Raw genomic sequence first — 6,000 nt, forward strand, 5'->3', positions numbered from 1 at the left:
CTAGGGATGCCTTGGTGGCTCTGTGGTTGACCGTGTGTCTTTGGCTCAGGGTGTGATCCCGGGTCCTAGGATTGAGACCTGCATCAGGCTCCCTGAAAGGAGCCTGCCTCTCCCTCTGTCTATGTCTTCTCTGCCTCTCTCTCTCTCTCTCTGTCTCTCATGAATAAATAAATCTAAAAGAAAAGAAAAAAGAAAGAAAGAAAGAAAGAAAGAAGAAAGAAAAGAAAGAAAAGAGAAGAGAAGAGAAGAAAAGAAAAGAAAAGAAAAGAAAAGAAAAGAAAAGAAAAGAAAGAAAGAAAGAAAGAAAGAAAGAAAGAAAGAAAGAAAGAAAGAAAGAAAGAAAGAAAGAAAGAAAGAAAATGTAATCCTGTATGCTGCTGCCTCCTGGTGGCAACATTCCTAACTTAACAGAAACAGGGTTCAGAAGCTCTCATGTTACTCTTCAAAAAACAAATGAGCACTGGGTGTTATTCTATATGTTGACAAATTGAACACCAATAAAAAATAAATTTATATAAAAAATCTATTCTAAAACAGAAACAAAAACAAAAAACAAATGAGAGCAATTGTAAATGGGATTGACTGCTTAATTTCTCTTTCTTCAGTCTCATTGTTAGTGTATAGAAATGCCATTGATTTCCGGGCATTGATATTTTATCTTGCCACACTCCCGAGTTGCTGTATGAGTTCTGGCAATCCTGGGGTGGAGTCTTTTGGGTTTTCTATGTACAGTATCATGTCATCTGCAAAGAGGGATAGTTTGAGTTCTTCTTTGCCAATTTGAATGCCTTTTATTTCCTTGTGTTGCCTGATGGCTGAGGCTACGACTTCTACTACTATGTTGAATAGCACTGGTTAGAGTGGACATCCCAGTCATGTTCCTGATCTTAGGGGAAAGGCTCCCAGTGTTTCCCCATTGAGAATGACATTTGCTGTGGGCTGTATGTAGAGGCTTTTAAGATACTGAGGAATGTTCCCTCTATCTCTACACTCTGATCAGGAATGGATGCTGTATTTTGTTAAATGCTTTCTCTGCATCTATTGAGAGGATCAATTGCACCCAAAAGCATAAGATGCCCAGGAATAAACCTAACCAAAGAGGCAAAGATCTATACCCTAAAAACTACAGAACACTTCTGAAAGAAATTGAGGAAGACACAAAGAGTTGGAAAAATATTCCATGCTCATGGATTGGCAGAATTAATATTGTGATACTATCAATGCTACCCAGGTTAATGTACACATTTAATGCAATCCCTATCAAAATACCATGGATTTTCTTCAGAGAGTTGGAACAAATCATCTTAAGATTTGTGTGGAATCAGAAAAGATCCCAAATAGCAGGGGAATATTAAAAAAGAAAACCAGAGCCAGGGGCATCACAATGCCACATTTCAGGTTGTACTACAAAGCTGTGGTCATCAAGACAGTGTGGTACTGGCATAAAAACAGACACATAGATCAATGGAACAGAATAGAGAATCCAGAAATGGGCCCTCCACTCTATGGTCAACTAATACTCCACAAAGCAGAAAGACTATCCACTGGAAAAAGGACCATCTCTTCAATAAATGGTGCTGGGAAAATTGGACAGCCACATGCAGAAGAATGAAACTAGATCATTCTCTTAAACCACATACAAAGATAAACTCGAAATGGATGAAAGATCTAAATGTGAGACAAGAATCCATCCAAATCCTAGAGGAGAACACGGGCAACACCCTTTTTGAACTTGGCCACAGCAACTTCTTGCAAGATACATCTATGAAGGCAAGGGAAACAAAAGCAAAAATGAATTATTGGGACTTCATCAAGATCAAAAGTATCTGCACAGCAAAAGAAACAGTCAACAAAACTAAAAGACAACCTACAGAATGGGAGAAGATATTTGCAAATGACATCTCAGATAAACGGCTAGTATCCAAGATCTATAAAGAACTTATTAAACTCACCACCTAAGAAACAAACAATCCAATCATGAAATGGGCAAAAGACATGAACAGGAATTTCACAGAGGAAGACACAGACATGGCCAACAAGCACATGAAAAAATGCTTTGCATCACTTGCCATCAGGGAAATACAATTCAAAACAATGAGATACCACCTCACACCAGTGAGAATGGTGAACATTAACAAGACGGGAAACAACAAATGTTGGAGAGCATGTAAAGAAAGGAGAACCCTCTTGCACTGTTGGTGGGAATGTGAACTGGTGCAGCCACTCTGGAAAACTGTGTGAAGGTTCCTCAAAGAGTTAAAAATAGAACTGCCCTACGACCCAGCAATTGCACTGCTGGGGATTTACCCCAAAGATACAGATGCAGTGAAACGGCAGGACACCTGCACCCCAATGTTTATAGCAGCAATGTCCACAATAGCCAAACTGTGGAAGGAGCCTCGGTGTCCATCGACAGATGGTGGATAAAAAAGATGTGGTCTATGTATACAATGGAATATTACTCAGCCATTAGAAACGACGAATACCCACCATTTGCTTCAACCTGGATGGAACTGGAGGGTATTATGTTGAGTGAAATAAGTCAATCAGAGAAGGACAAACATTATATGTTCTCATTCATTTGGGGAATATAAAAAATAGTGAAAAGGAATAAAGGAGAAAGGAGAGAAAATGAGTGGGAAATATCAGTGAGGGTGATAGAACATGAGAGACACCTAACTTTGCGAAACAAAACAAGGGGTAGTTGAAGGGGAAGTGGGCAGGTGATGGGATGACTGGGTGTTGGGCACTGAGGGGGGCATTTGACAGGATGAGCACTGGGTGATATGCTATATGTTGGCAAATCAAACTCCAGTAAAAAATATATACAAAAACAAATGAGAAAGCTCCTCACATAGTGTCCACAGCTCACTTTCCCATGTGGAGACGACTGGTGCCTGCTCATTAGTCATACCCATTGAGCCTGTGTCCTGTCCCTGTCTACGCACATCCAACCTGCCAACCGTTCCTGGGATTTTTCCATCACCCACCTGTGCCTCTGACCTCTTGTCAATCCCTTAACACTGCAGGCTCTCTTACTGTACTTACCAAGTCTTCTTTGCAGCAAGACATTGTTAGCACATAAGCTCTCTGAATCTGCTTCCTCAGCATGAGATGAGATGCTTGTGACTCACAATCGCTGGATTCTCTCAGAAGTATATGATTTGACTACTTGTCTTCTCTCTCCCACTAGCATTTAAGGTCTTGTAGAAGCCTGGGTCCTGAAATATCACTCATTGTCCTCTGCACAGCAGCCTCCACTCAGAATTATCTACCAGGAGAAGGCAGAGGGGAACACGATACATAGGCATCCATCTCTAGTTAGCAAGAGGTGCTTAGGGACCTTCTCTTCAAGGTACCTGATCTATTAGGAGATACAGTGTTAAAATTGTTCTTTGTAAATGCCAGTTTTTTTTCCAACATAAGTATATTATGTCTAATATGTCACATATCTGTAGGAAGTGATCACAGTTTAAAAAGACCTCTGTCATATTCAGTTTTCTTATCACAATATTTGAAGAGTTTACATAGTCAGGATGGAGGAATAGTGTTCAGTAGGTATTATTAAAATCCTTATGAATCAAAAATTCTTCAGTTTCTTGACTCGGGCATATGAGGTCTAGGTCAGAGCACACATCTAAAAAGACGGCATACATAAGACAAGGAATTAATCAGAAGTTGGGGTCCTAAGGGTCCTTAGTCTTAGGAAAAAATAGATCTTTAACTAAAAGCTACTAAGAAGTCCATCTGAAAAGCTTGGGTGTTAGATTTCAAATGATTGTGAGAGTCCCAAGAGAGTGAGAGATAATTCCTGAAAACAAACAAACAAACAAACAAACAAACAGAAAATGGTACCAAGACTGGGTTCATGGCCAACACAGCTAATGTTAAGTACCAAAGCTTAATATACATCCTATTATCTTGTCCCTTAAAATCAAATTCTTGCTTTTTTCCCATTTTGTGTGATTGGATTCAAGTCTGAAAGTTTTCAGTATAGGATCCTAATCTCTCAATGAACATCTTCCTGATACTCCAGCTCAAAGAAAGGGATACTGGCTGTAAAAATTATCTGGGTGGAATGATGAAAGCAGCAGGTGCAAGTCACCTTGGTCCTTTACTTCCCATAGGTCTCTTTCTACAACCTCAGTGAATGTGTCTTTAGGTAGCTGAACCCCACCCTCATCTTGGTTTTCTCCCTACTGTGGGCTTATTTCTATAGCTAAGGTAGTGAAACAATAGCTGATAAACAGTGTGGAGGACAAGGGCAGGTCACCAAATGTGCCACTTTGGCATATTGATTATTAATAAGAGTTACTTAAGAAACAGTTGGTATAGGGACACTCAAACCCTCTTCTGTCCCTCTAAAAGCAGGAAACCAATCTCTCATATGAAAAATGCCCTCTCGGGATCCCTGGGTGGCGCAGCGGTTTGGCGCCTGCCTTTGGCCCAGGGCGCGATCCTGGAGACCCGGGATCGAATCCCATGTCAGGCTCCCGGTGCATGGAGCCTGCTTCTCCCTCTGCCTGTGTCTCTGCCTCTCTCTCTCTCTCTCTGTGACTATCCTAAATAAATAAATAAAATATTAAAAAAAAAAAAGAAAGAAAAATGCCCTCTCTACTAGGAAGTAAAAACAAATCCTTATCACCAGAGATAGGGAATTTAAGCTGAGAAAGCTATAAATACAAATCTTATTTTTTCTAATCTACTACTTCACCCTAAATTCTGCTAAGAATTCCCTAATTAGGGCTTCTTAATATCTGTTTTCTTCTTTCACAAATTTATTTTCCATTGTCTAAACTCTACCTGCCTTGATCATTTCTTTAGGTCTCAATCTCATTATTGAGCCTCCATGAAACCTCATAAAACTTTGGGGTTTTTATCCTGTTAATTTGTTTCATGTAAATTTATTTTTTTTAATTTATTTTTTATTGGTGTTCAATTTACTAACATACAGAATAACCCCCAGTGCCCGTCACCCATTCACTCCCACCCCCGCCCTCCTCCCCTTCTACCACCCCTAGTTCGTTTCCCAGAGTTAGCAGTCTTTACGTTCTGTCTCCCTTTCTGATATTTCCCACACATTTCTTCTCCCTTCCCTTATATTCCCTTTCACTATTATTTATATTCCCCAAATGAATGAGAACATATAACGTTTGTCCTTCTCCGACTGGCTTACTTCACTCAGCATAATACCCTCCAGTTCCATCCACGTTGAAGCAAATGGTGGGTATTTGTCGCTTCTAATGGCTGAGGAATATTCCATTGTATACATAAACCACATCTTCTTTATCCATTCATCTTTCGTTGGACACCGAGGCTCCTTCCACAGTTTGGCTATCGTGGCCATTGCTGCTATAAACATCGGGGTGCAGGTGTCCCGGCGTTTCATTGCATTTGTATCTTTGGGGTAAATCCCCAACAGTGCAATTGCTGGGTCGTAGGGCAGGTATATTTTTAACTGTTTGAGGAACCTCCACACAGTTTTCCAGAGTGGCTGCACCAGTTCACATTCCCACCAACAGTGTATGAGGGTTCCCTTTTCTCCGCATCCTCTCCAACATTTGTTGTTTCCTGCCTTGTTAATTTTCCCCATTCTCACTGGTGTGAGGTGGTATCTCATTGTGGTTTTGATTTGTATTTCCCTGATGGCAAGTGATGCAGAGCATTTTCTCATGTGCATGTTGGCCATGTCTATGTCTTCCTCTGTGAGATTTCTCTTCATGTCTTTTGCCCATTTCATGATTGGATTGTTTGTTTCTTTGCTGTTGAGTTTAATAAGTTCTTTATAGATCTTGGAAACTAGCCCTTTATCTGATATGTCATTTGCAAATATCTTCTCCCATTCTGTAGGTTGTCTTTGAGTTTTGTTGACTGTATCCTTTGCTGTGCAAAAGCTTCTTATCTTGATGAAGTCCCAATAGTTCATTTTTGCTTTTCTTTCTTTTGCCTTCATGGATGTATCTTGCAAGAAGTTACTATGGCCGAGTTCAAAAAGGGTGT

The sequence above is a fragment of the Canis lupus genome, chromosome 8, assembly GCF_048164855.1.
Source record: "Canis lupus baileyi chromosome 8, mCanLup2.hap1, whole genome shotgun sequence".
NCBI classification, from domain to species: Eukaryota; Metazoa; Chordata; class Mammalia; order Carnivora; family Canidae; genus Canis; species Canis lupus.